This window comes from Cherax quadricarinatus, chromosome 31 (genome assembly GCF_038502225.1).
Source record: "Cherax quadricarinatus isolate ZL_2023a chromosome 31, ASM3850222v1, whole genome shotgun sequence".
In the NCBI taxonomy this organism is placed as follows: domain Eukaryota; kingdom Metazoa; phylum Arthropoda; class Malacostraca; order Decapoda; family Parastacidae; genus Cherax; species Cherax quadricarinatus.
This window is the reverse complement of record NC_091322.1, coordinates 28,892,464-28,906,289: the sequence shown is the minus strand read 5'-3', so window position 1 is coordinate 28,906,289 and position 13,826 is coordinate 28,892,464. Positions and strand designations below refer to the sequence as shown.

Below are 13,826 nucleotides of genomic sequence, written 5' to 3'. Positions count from 1 at the left end.
CGTGCTTCAATAACAACGGTGGCAATGCTGGTGACAGCAGTAGCATCACTAGTAACAACAGTTGCAATTGTAGTAACAGCAGCAGTAATACTAATAACAGCAGTAGCAATACAATTGACTGCATTAAGACTATTAATAACAGCAGTAGCAGCAAAATAAGCTGCGGAAACAATAATATCAACAGTAGCAAATAAAATTATAAGCTTCGATATATATATATATATATATATATTTTTTTTTTATTATCACACTGGCCGAATCCCACCAAGGCAGGGTGGCCCGAAAAAGAAAAACTTTCACCATCATTCACTCCATCACTGTCTTGCCAGAAGGGTGCTTTACACTACAGTTTTTAAACTGCAACATTAACACCCCTCCTTCAGAGTGCAGGCACTGTACTTCCCATCTCCAGGACTCAAGTCCGGCCTGCCGGTTTCCCTGAATCCCTTCATAAATGTTACTTTGCTCACACTCCAACAGCACGTCAAGTATTAAAAACCATTTGTCTCCATTCACTCCTATCAAACACGCTCACGCATGCCTGCTGGAAGGCAGGCATGCCTTCCAGCATATATATATATATATATTTTTTTTTTTTTTTTCAACAAGTCGGCCGTCTCCCACCGAGGCAGGGTGACCCAAAAAAGAAAGAAAATCCCCAAAAAGAAAATACTTTCATCATCATTCAACACTTTCACCACACTCACACATTATCACTGCTTTTGCAGAGGTGCTCAGAATACAACAGTTCAGAAGCATATATGTATAAAGATACACAACATATCCCTCCAAACTGCCAATATCCCAAACCCCTCCTTTAAAGTGCAGGCATTGTACTAACCATTTCCAGGACTCAAGTCCGACTATATGAAAATAACCGGTTTCCCTGAATCCCTTCACTAAATATTACCCTGCTCACACTCCAACAGATCGTCAGGTCCCAAGTATCATTCGCCTCCATTCACTCCTATCTAATACGCTCATGCACACTTGCTGGAAGTCCAAGCCCCTAGCCCACAAAACCTCCTTTACCCCCTCTTTCCAACCCTTTCGAGGATGACCCCTACCCCCCCTTCCTTCCCCTATAGATTTATATGCTTTCCATGTCATTCTACTTTGATCCATTCTCTCTAAATGACCATACCACCTCAACAACCCCTCTTCTGCCCTCTGACTAATGCTTTTATTAACTCCACACCTTCTCCTAATTTCCACACTCCGAATTTTCTGCATAATATTTACACCACACATTGCCCTTAGACAGGACATCTCCACTGCCTCCAACCGTCTCCTCGCTGCTGCATTTACCACCCAAGCTTCACATCCATATAAGAGTGTTGGTACTACTATACTTTCATACATTCCCTTCTTTGCCTCCATAGGTAACGTTTTTTTGACTCCACATATACCTCAACGCACCACTCGCCTTTTTTCCCTCATCAATTCTATGATTAACCTCATCCTTCATAAATCCATCCGCCGACACGTCAACTCCCAAGTATCTGAAAATATTCACTTCTTCCATACTCCTCCTCCCCAATTTGATATCCAATTTTTCTTCATCTAAATCATTTGATACCCTCATCACCTTACTCTTTTCTATGTTCACTTTCAACTTTCTACCTTTACACACATTCTCAAACTCATCCACTAACCTTTCCAATTTTTCTTTAGAATCTCCCATAAGCACAGTATCATCAGCAAAAAGTAACTGTGTCAGTTCCCATTTTGAATTTGATTCCCCATAATTTAATCCCACCCCTCTCCCGGACACCCTAGCATTTACTTCTTTTACAACCCCATCTATAAATATATTAAACAACCATGGTGACATTACACATCCCTGTCTAAGACCTACTTTTACCGGGAAGTATTCTCCCTCTCTTCTACACACCCTAACCTGAGCCTCACTATCCTCATAAAAACTCTTTACAGCATTTAGTAACTTACCACCTATTCCATATAGTACTTGCAACATCTGCCACATTGCTCCTCTATCCACTCTATCATATGCCTTTTCTAAATCCATAAATGCAATAAAAACTTCCCTACCTTTATCTAAATACTGTTCACATATATGCTTCAATGTAAACACTTGATCTACACATCCCCTACCCACTCTGAAGCCTCCCTGCTCATCCGCAATCCTACATTCTGTCTTACCTCTAATTCTTTCAATTATAACCCTACCGTATACTTTTCCTGGTATACTCAGTAAACTTATTCCTCTATAATTTTTACAATCTCTTTTGTCCCCTTTCCCTTTATATAAAGGGACTATACATGCTCTCTGCCAATCCCTAGGTACCTTCCCCACTTTCATACATTTATTAAAACAAAAGTACCAACCACTCCAACACTATATCCCCCCCTGCTTTTAACAGAACTGTCATGATCCCATCAGTTCCAGCTGCTTTACCCCCTTTCATTCTACGTAATGCCTCACGTACCTCCACCACACTTACATTCTGCTCTTCTTCACTCCTAAAAGATGGTATACCTCCCTGGCCAGGGCATGAAATTACCGCCTCCCTTTCTTCCTTACCCTTTAAAAGTTCCTCAGCTATATATATATATATTATATATATATATATATATATATATATATATATATATATATATATATATATATATATATATATATATATATATATATATATATATATATATATATATATATATATATATATATATATATATATATTCGCCGGTATTCTCCTGGCGCGGGTCTTTCCCAAGTAGTGGTGACCCGGCCTTGGCTCTCTATCTGGGGAGTATCTTGAGACGTAAGTCTCCCATAGGAGGAGGCACAAATACCCCCCTCATCTTTGGGACCAACTGTCCCCAGGCCTAGCCACATTCCCCGCCCTCACGGGGCTCGTAGGGAGAAGCTAGGCCTCTTTGGTCTGCCATCTACCCCGCCTCAAAGGGGCTCGTGGGGATGGCAGTCTTATGAGCTGCAGGTGGTAACAAGCTCAGGCATACATAATATATATATATATATATATATATATATATATATATATATATATATATATATATATATATATATATATATATATATATATATATATATATATATATATATATATATATATATATATATATATATATATATATATATATATATAATATAATATATGAAGGATGGAAAGCAGATTGCCTGGGACTACACATGTGCCGCCACATTGGCAGACACCTATTTGCCATACTCCGTAGTGAAAGGGGGTGGAGCTGCCAGCCACAGGGAGACTCAGAAGATCCGCAAATATGAAGACCTTCCCCCTTGCTATAACTTCATTCCAATAGGGTCGGAGACCCTTGGAGCATGGGGCAAGTGTGCTCTAAAGTTCCTCAAAGAGCTAGGTGAAAAGCTCATCATAGAAACCAAGGACCACAGGGCGACCAGCTTCCTCTTTCAGAGACTCAGTGTTGCGATCCAGAGAGGAAATGCCTGCAGCATTCTGGGCATGCGGCCTACCGCTGGGGAGCTGGACGAAGTATTCGAGATGTTGCTCTGAGTTACCTATGTTGTTTTACTTTGTATCATATTTTTGTGAATGTTTTGTCTAGTGTATATATATATATATATATATATATGTCGTGCCGAATATGTAAAACTGGTCAATTAGCAAGAACTCATTTAAATATTGCATACACAAATATATATAAGATGATATAAGCCAAGATAAGTATATATATATATATATATATATATATATATATATAAAACATATGAACATAAAAGTCTCAGACCTCCGGACGATGGAAAGCAGGATGAAAGACATTGACACACACGAAGCCTTCTACCTACTCACCAGGTGCCTGTCAATCCCAAAACTTACCTACTTTCTGAGATGCTCCCCAGCCTTCAGCAGTCCAAAACTCGAGGAATATGACTCTCCTTAAGACCATGCTAGAGAGTGTATTGAATCTTTCCCTTGAAGATGGACAGTGGTTGCAAGCCTCACTTCCGGTCAGGCTTGGGGGGGCTAGGAGTACACAGACCCAGATTGCTCTACCAGCTTTCCTATCCTCTTCCATAGCATCAAACGAGTTGATAAGACAAATTCTTCCTGATATCCTCAGTGACTCAGCAGGAATACAAGACCCTAGCTATGCCAGTGCCATCACTGAATGGAAGACTTGCTGCTCCAGCACCAAACCCTAGTGCAGCACTGGCTCACAGTCAAGCTGGGATGGCCCGATCGCTGAAAAGGTGCTTGCCAACATGCTCAGGGTCACAACATCAGGAAGGGAAACCTCCCGTCTCCAGGCTGTGAGTGCACCTCACTCCGGGGACTAAGTCCAAACAGTTCCCATATCGGCAATGGGAACGCGACTCGACCCTAAGACCCTCCTTATTGCAGTGGCTCTGCACCTCGCTGCCCCAATTCACACAGAATATACAAGTATTTGCGGCGAAGCGCAAGCAGACCAATACGGTCTACATGGTCTTAACTGTTCCAAAACCAAGGGCTGGCATGCAAGACACAATGAGGTCAACGACATCATTAAGAGAACCCTTGCTACAGCTGGATGCCCAGCTGAGAGGGAGCCCCGATCACTAGCAGCCAACAATACCCACAACCCAGCAAACTGCCCCAATGGGATCACCAACTATCCTTGGAAGAATGGCAAGCTCTTAGCATGCGACTATACCTGTGTGTCCACACTAGCTGACACCTATATCCATCACAGTATGGGGCGACAGGGAGGAGCTGCTGACCACAGGGAGGAGTACAAGATCAGCAAGTACAGGGACATAAGCCAACAGTATCAATTTGTCCCAGTGGGATCAGAGACCTTGGGATCCTGGGGAAAAAATGCCACACGTTTCCTTAACGAATTGGGTTCCAGGCTCGTCGACACCACCAGGAACCCAAGGGCAGCCACTTTCGTGTTCCAGCACCTCAGCGTGGCCATCCAAAGGGGAAATGCATGTTGCATACTTGGCTCGCGTACGGCCTCGGAGGAGCTGGAGAAAATTCGTGATCTTTAATACATTGTACTATTGTATTCATGTTTATGTTTTTCTGTAAATGTATTCTGTTTATTAATAAATGTTCACATAGAATATAAAATATAGGGGTTGATAGGAGAAGAAAATATTCAAACAGCTCCAGGGAGAACCTTGAGTTTTCCCTGAGGTACGTTTATTGTCTTCTCTGAGGATGAGGGTCCCCATTCCAGCTATAGAAGACAAAAAGAATGCAGATGTAATATATACAGACTTTGCAAAAGCCTTCGACAAGTGTGACCATGGCGTAATAGCGCACAAAATGCGCGCTAAAGGAATAACAGGAAAAGTCGGTCGATGGATCTATAATTTCCTCACTAACAGAACACAGAGAGTAGTCGTCAACAGAGTAAAGTCCGAGGCAGCTACGGTGAAAAGCTCTGTTCCACAAGGCACAGTACTAGCTCCCATCTTGTTCCTCATCCTCATATCCGACATAGACAAGGATGTCAGCCACAGCACCGTGTCTTCCTTTGCAGATGACACCCGAATCTGCATGACAGTGTCTTCCACTGCAGACACTGCAAGGCTCCAGGCGGACATCAACCAAATCTTTCAGTGGGCTGCAGAAAACAATATGAAGTTCAACGATGAGAAATTTCAATTACTCAGATATGGTAAACATGAGGAAATTAAATCTTCATCAGAGTACAAAACAAATTCTGGCCACGAAATAGAGCGAAACACCAACGTCAAAGACCTGGGAGTGATTATGTCGGAGGATCTCACCTTCAAGGACCATAACATTGTATCAATCGCATCTGCTAGAAAAATGACAGGATGGATAATGAGAACCTTCAAAACTAGGGAGGCCAAGCCCATGATGACACTCTTCAGGTCACTTGTTCTATCTAGGCTGGAATATTGCTGCACTCTAACAGCACCTTTCAAGGCAGGTGAAATTGCCGACCTAGAAAATGTACAGAGAACCTTCACGGCGCGCATAACGGAGATAAAACACCTCAATTACTGGGAGCGCTTGAGGTTTCTAAACCTGTATTCCCTGGAACGCAGGAGGGAGAGATACATGATTATATACACCTGGAAAATCCTAGAGGGACTAGCACCGAACTTGCACACGAAAATCACTCACTACGAAAGCAAAAGACTTGGCAGACGATGCACCATCCCCCCAATGAAAAGCAGGGGTGTCACTAGCACGTTAAGAGACCATACAATAAGTGTCAGGGGCCCGAGACTGTTCAACTGCCTCCCAGCACACATAAGGGGGATTACCAACAGACCCCTGGCAGTCTTCAAGCTGGCACTGGACAAGCACCTAAAGTCAGTTCCTGATCAGCCGGGCTGTGGCTCGTACGTTGGTTTGCGTGCAGCCAGCAGCAACAGCCTGGTTGATCAGGCGCTGATCCACCAGGAGGCCTGGTCACAGACCGGGCCGCGGGGGCGTTGACCCCCGAAACTCTCTCCAGGTAAACTCCAGGTACTTCCCTATATATATATATGTGTGTGTGTGTGTGTATGTGTGTGTGTGTCGTGCCGAATAGTTAAAACTGGTCAATTAGCAAGAACTCATTTAAAATTAAGTCATTTCTAAAATTTTCTCTTATACGTTTGAAGATACATTTTTTCATTTATGTTAATGTAAAAGTTAATTATTTTCTACCAAAAGAACCTTAGAAAACTTACCTAACCTTATTATAACAAGCGAAATTAATTTAGCCTAATCCAACTAAATATATTTTAGAGGTATGGGGTAGATTTAAGAATGCAATGTGAGTATGCAGCAGAAACTTGTGGGTATAGGACCCCTCAAGGAAGGTTCCTTGATGCTGGTGAGGGCTTTTGATCTAGGGACTTGGATCTGTTCTCCAGTGCCCTGAATTAATCCTGAATACCTTCCATCCCCCCACAGGCGCTGGGTGCTAGCGACCACAAACTGGGTGCTAGCGACCATAAATCAATTACATTTAGTATTGAATGGAAGTACGATAGTAGCGATAACTCAATAACAGTCCCAGATTTTCGCTTAGCAGATTACGATGGGCTAGAGAACACTTATCATCTGTTGACTGGGGTAACGAAGTGAGCTATCAATATGACAAGTTTTCTGAACACTATACATGCTGCTCAAAGAACGTTTATCCCATATAAAGAAATTAGATCAAATAGAAATCACCCAAAATGGATGAATAATAGGCTCAAATATCTACTAGGGCATAAGAAAGGAATTTATAGGCGTATCAAAAGAGGTGAGGGTCATCTTATGAATCAGTATATTGACATTAAGAGGGACATTAAAAAGGGGATAAGAAAAGCTAAAAGGGACTATGAAATTCAAGTTGCTAGGGATTCTAAAACTAACCCAAAAAGTTTTTTCCAGGTCTATAGAACAAAAGTTAGAGATAAGATAGGTCCCCTTAAAAATAACTATGGGCACCTTACTGACAAAGAGAATGAAATGTGCTCGATTTTTAATAATTATTGCTGTATAGTCCTTGTGGCTTAGCGCTTCTTTTTGATTATAATAATAATAATAATTTAATAATTATTTTTTCTCAGTTTTTACACAGGAAGACACTAACAATATTCCAGTAATTAATTTTTATAGTGGGCTAGAAGAAGATAAATTATGTAACATCACAGTCACTATCTCATTGCTTTTTAACAAGTCACTAGAGACTAGCACCTTCCCGAAACTACTCAAGACGGCAAGGGTTACACCAATACATAAAGGTGGTGACCCTACAGATTTAAACAACTATAGGCCAATATCAAACTTACCATTGCTATCCAAAATCTTTGAGAAACTCGTGCACAGGAGACTATATTCATTCATAATGTCACAAAACATACTCCACCCCTGCCAATTTGGATTCAGGAAAATAAAAGCACTAACGATGCAATTATAAAAATGCTAGATCTGCTTTACACAGCATTGGAAAATAAGAAATATCCACTAGGAATTTTTATTGACCTTAGAAAAGCTTTTGACACAGTAGACCACGGCATCCTACTCCACAAACTTGACCATTATGGTATAAGAGGCCATGCGCTTGCATATTTCAAATCTTACCTTACTAATAGGTATCAGTATGTCACCATTAAAGACACAGCATCAACAACACAGCCACTTGATACTGGAGTTCCGCAGGGAAGTGTCCTTGGTCCCCTGCTCTTCCTCATATACATCAATGATCTTCCAAACGTATCTCGACACCTGACACGACGACACGACTTATGTCATCTCTCACCCTAATCTTGCAACCCTCAACACCATTGTTAATGAGGAGCTGATCAAAATATCGACTTGGATGACAGCCAATAAACTTACGCTTAACGTTGACAAAACCTACTACATTATGTTTGGTAGCAGAGCAGGAGATGCGCAAATTAACATTAAGATCGACAACACTCTAATATTATACCAGGCATAATGAGGGCAAATTCCTAGGCCTATACCTCGACAACAACCTGAACTTCAGCACCCATATCCAACACATAACCAAAAAAGTATCCAAAACGGTTGGGATCCTCTCCAAGAACGATACTACGTGCCGCAAACTGCCCTTCTCACACTATACCATTCACTTATATATCCATACCTCACCTATGCTCTCTGTGCTTGGGGTTCAACTGCAGCAACACACCTAAAGCCAATAATAACCCAACAAAAAGCCGCAGTAAGAATAATCACTAAATCCCATCCCTGGCAACACCCCCCCCCACTCTTCATAGATCTAAACTTACTCCCTGTTCAGTACATCCACACTTACTACTGTGCAATCTACATCTACAGGACCTTAAATTCCAATATTAACCTTGACCTAAAACGCTTTCTTGATAGTTGTGACAGAACCCACAGGCACAACACCAGACACAAACATCTCTATGACATTCCCCGTGTCCGACTAAACCTTTACAAAAATTCAATGTATGTCAAAGGCCCTAAAATCTGGAACACCCTACCTGAAAATTCCAAAACTGCAGACACATTCATCACCTTCAAAACTACCATCAGAAAACATCTTATCTCCCTGATACACCCTGTCAACTAATAATACGAATACCACCTGGTGGTTCACACTTACACTCACTCACCCATTTGACCATAAACAGAAATATCAATCTCAATCTCAAAATAATGAATCTTAACTAGTCAAAAGTTGGCCTGTGATACACCAATACTGAAACTATGTATAGTGCCAAAACAAAAGCATTCACATTGCTAAACTCACAACTAGTATTTAATCACTTAGCCATAATACCAACTTATCTCATAATTCTGTAACATTTTAAACCTAAGATTTAATATAAGTCTGCCCGAAATGCCTAGCCATGCTAGGCGTTCTAGTGGTACACTCTGTAATTATTATTTTACTACATGTAAACCACACAATAACCAAATTCTGTAAACTCAGCATTGTAATACTTATAGAGAATAAAGTTTGAATTTGAATTTGAATTTGTGAAGCAGATAGACAGACTGAAGCAAAATAAGTCGCCGGGTCCTGATGAGGTTTTTTCAAGGGTTCTTAAGGAATGCAAAATGGAACTCTGTGAACCATTAACTAATATTTTTAATTTATCTCTTCAAACAGGTGTAGTGTCTGATATGTGGAAGATGGCTAATGTAATTCCTATTTTTAAAACAGGGGACAAGTCGTTACCGTCAAATTACCGCCCAATAAGCCTGACCTCAATTGTAGGCAAATTACTAGAGTCAATTATAGCTCAGATTATAAGAAGCCATCTCGATAAGCATAGCTTGATTAATGATACTCAGCATGGATTCACAAGAGGCCGGTCTTGTCTAACTAATTTATTAACTTTCTTCAGTAAAGCTTTTGAGGCTGTTGACCACGATAAAGAATTTGATATTATTTACTTAGATTTTAGTAAGGCTTTTGACAGAGTTCCGCAACATAGACTGTTAAAGAAAGTGGCAGCTCATGGCATTGGGGGAAAAGTGCTCTCGTGGATCGAGTCATGGCTCACTGACAGGAAGCAAAGAGTGTCCATAAATGGGGTTAAATCCGAGTGGGGATCTGTAACAAGTGGCGTTCCACAGGGATCAGTCTTGGGCCCGTTGTTGTTTATAATATATATCAATGATCTTGATGAGGGAATTACTAGTGATATGAGCAAATTCGCCGATGACACAAAGATAGGTAGGATAATTGATTCAAACGTAGATGTTATGGAACTTCAGGAGGATTTAAACAAACTATTCTTGGTCAGAAAAGTGGCAGATGCAGTTCAATGTAGATAAATGCAAGGTTCTGAAGCTTGGGAGTGCCCATAACCCTAGTACTTATAAGTTAAATGATGTAGAACTTAGCCATACAGATTGCGAAAAGGACTTGGGGGTTATGGTGAGCAGCAACCTTAAACAAAGACAGCAATGCCTAAGCGTACGTAATAAGGCAAATAGATTACTGGGATTTATATCAAGAAGTGTAAGCAACAGAAGTCCAGAGGTCATACTGCAGCTTTATACATCATTAGTAAGGCCTCACCTAGATTATGCAGCTCAGTTCTGGTCTCCATATTACAGAATGGACATAAATTCGTTAGAAAACATTCAGCGTAGGATGACTAAATTAATACATAGCATTAGAAATCTTCCTTATGAAGAAAGATTGAAGACTCTTAAGTTACATTCACTTGTTAGACGAAGAATGAGGGGAGACCTGATCGAAGTGTATAAGTGGAAGATAGGTATTAATAAAGGGGATATTAATAAGGTCTTGAGGATGTCTCTCCAAGAGAGAACCCGCAGTAATGGATTTAAATTAGATAAGTTTAGATTTAGAAAGGACATAGGAAAGTATTGGTTTGGAAATAGGGTAGTTGATGAGTGGAACAGTCTACCTAGTTGGGTTATTGAGGCTGGAACTTTGGGTAGTTTCATATTTAGGTTGGATAAGTACATTAGTGGGAGGGGTTGGATTTGAGTGGGACTTTCACATCAGAGTTTATTTCTTGGGTGGCATTGAAAATTGGGTTGGGCAAATGTTTTGTTAGTGGGATAAATTGTAAAGGACCTGCCTAGTATGGGCCAACAGGCCTGCTGCAGTGTTCCTCCTTTCTTATGTTCTTATGTATAATTCTACGGGTTTAGCGCTTTCCTCTTGATTATAATAATGTAGGAGAGAGGGAGATTATTTTCCAGTAAAAGTAGGCCTTGTGTGAACATGTTAGATAAGCGTGGCGACAAGTGGGCTTTTATGATTTGTCGTGCTGTAGGAGTGTGAGCAAGGCAACAGTTGTGAAGGGATTCAAGAAAAGGCGGTTAACCAGCCTTGAGTCTTGGAGGTGGGTGAGGATGTTACAGTTAGGAGGGTCATCTGAACTAATGTCAGCACACTTCTGACAAGAAAGTGACTGAATGACAGTAAAAGTGTTTTCTTCGTCGGGTCACCCTACCTCGGTGGGAGATGGCCGAAGTTTAAAAAATAAGTAGTTGCAGCAGTGACAACAGATATAAAGCAACCTATAACAGTTCCAACAGAGATAACAATTATAGCATCAGCCCCAACAGATTTCAATATGTCTCGTGGACATCTGTGTACAAATATAAATCTTTATTTGATATAGACAGTTACTGAGGTAAGAAATATTCAGCGTCTAATGTAATGTTAAAGTGTAGATACAACACTAGCTATTTCAGTCCATTATATACTGGAAACACAGATGTTTATATTGGTGTTTAGGTCCCATGTAACTGTGATGTTGCAGGAAGGAGGCGTGTATTGTTGCACTGTCCCCTCACGAAGGTTCCTTGACGCTAGTGAGGGGATCTTGATCTAGGGAATTGGATCTGTGCTCCAGTTCCCTGAATTGAGCCTGAATACCTTCCATCCCCCCCCCCCAGGCGCTGTATAATCCTAGGGGTTTAGTGTTTCCCCTTGATTATAATAATTGGTGTACTGTGTTTCTCTGAAGGAGGCGTGTATTGGTGTACTGTGTTTCTCTGAAGGAGGCGTGTATTGGTGTACTGTGTTTCTCTGAAGGTGGCGTGTATTGATGTACTGTGTTTCTCTGAAGGAGGCGTGTATTGGTGTACTGTGTTTCTCTGAAGGTGGCGTGTATTGGTGTACTGTGTTTCTCTGAAGGTGGCGTGTATTGCTGTACTGTGTTTCTCTGGAGGCGTGTATTGCTGTACTGTGTTTCTCTGAAGGTGGCGTGTATTGGTGCACTGTGTTTCTCTGAAGGAGGCGTGTATTGCTGTACTGTGTTACCATGAAGGAGGCGTGTGTTGCTTTTCTGGGTGTTTCCATGAAGGAGGCGTGTGTTGCTTTAGTGGGTGTGTTTCCATGAAGGAGGCGTGTTACTTTACTGGGTGTGTTTCCATGAAGGAGGCGTGTGTTGCTTTACTGGGTGTGTTTCCATGAAGGAGGCGTGTGTTGCTTTACTGGGTGTGTTTCCATGAAGGAGGCGTGTGTTGCTTTACTGGGTGTGTTTCCATGAAGGAGGCGTGTGTTGCTTTACTGGGTGTGTTTCCATGAAGGAGGCGTGTGTTGCTTTACTGGGTGTGTTTCCCTGCATCTATTGAGGATTTTATTGATCTGTGACGTCACTGTCTGGATCATGAGTGGCGGGGATGACATCATCTATGACGTCGCGTCTTGTATGTTGCTCAGATGCCAACTCCTCTTTAAAACCTACTTGTTCGTACACTCACATGTTTATTACTAAAAACACATGTGTATCTTAGCTTTGCATACCCTTGACTAGATACGCTGATGCACAGAGCGTGTCGAAATGTATTAGAGTGGCAATAAATGATAATAAATAGTGTGTGTGGTAGGTATGAGTGAGATGATGGTGTGTGTGAGTGGACCAATGAGCGCCAGTTGTCTCTGAGGTGTCGGAGGTGTGTGTGTTGTTGTCCTCCTCTCTTGAGGTACATCTGTGATTGACTGTGATTTAGTATTCCCTCCCACAAGTACTGGATACACATAGTGGCGGCGAGGGTGTAGGGTGTACCGGAGCAGCCAAGGATGAGGTAGGCTGCCTGGTGGTGGTGCCAGCAACATGTATGAGGTTCCTTGTTAAGGCTACACCAACGTTTGCAACAACGCTACACAACGTACATATATTTCAAAAATTTTCGGCGGTGATGTCTGCCAGCAGGGCAGAGTACACGTGGGTGACGTGAGCAGGAGTACCATCATGTCCTCAGTGGCGTATATGTCAGGGAAAGAGAGATAGAAGAGGTGAACGACCCTGCTAGTCGTCAGGACAGGGTCTCCCTGACTGTCCATTCTATCTACCTATACACTTCACACCTGCCTCCACTACACACCTGGCTGCAGCCAGGTGGTCATAGTACCATCTGCTGGGTTCTGGCTTTATAACGATGCCACAAAGGCATATTTTGCAGGTGGAAATGTGTGCCGTTGGTTACCCTTAATTGTGGGACTGTCCCCCCCCCCTCCTGTCCCAGCCTGGTGTGTAAGATGACAGAACCAGCAAGTGGATGTGATGGCTTCCTGATAAACACCTGGCCTATCTTTCTGATAGACTGCTAGACTGGCTGTCAGAGAGTCAGCTGGCACTGGGGCCTGATAGCTGGTCTATGACTGCTGACCTGACTGCCAGACACATCTGGCTTGTCTGCCTGATAGACAGCTGGACTGGTTGCCTGATAAATCAGTTTCCACGAAATAACTGGAGAATCTCTTCAGTTCAGCTCTAAACCTCAAACGCCGGTGTATCCTACTTGAAAAAGTTGGATTGATTTTGGCTTGAATAGGCTCCAAATTGTGATTTTTCATGAAATTGGGAGAAATGAAAATGTGGGTTTCCATGTGATAATCTGCGAATGTCTTTCTTACTCTAT

General features: G+C 41.8%; 1 long non-coding RNA gene across 1 annotated transcript in view; it reads left to right on the top strand.

Annotated features, from left to right (window-relative positions):
* Window positions 1-12,841: 12,841 nt before the first annotated feature.
* The window catches only part of LOC138853478 (uncharacterized), a 31,147-nt gene continuing 30,162 nt past the window's right edge, over window positions 12,842-13,826 (top strand). Inside the window, exon 1 of the long non-coding RNA XR_011392664.1 lies at window positions 12,842-12,989. This is a non-coding gene — a long non-coding RNA (uncharacterized lncRNA). The remainder of the gene's footprint in view (window positions 12,990-13,826) is intronic.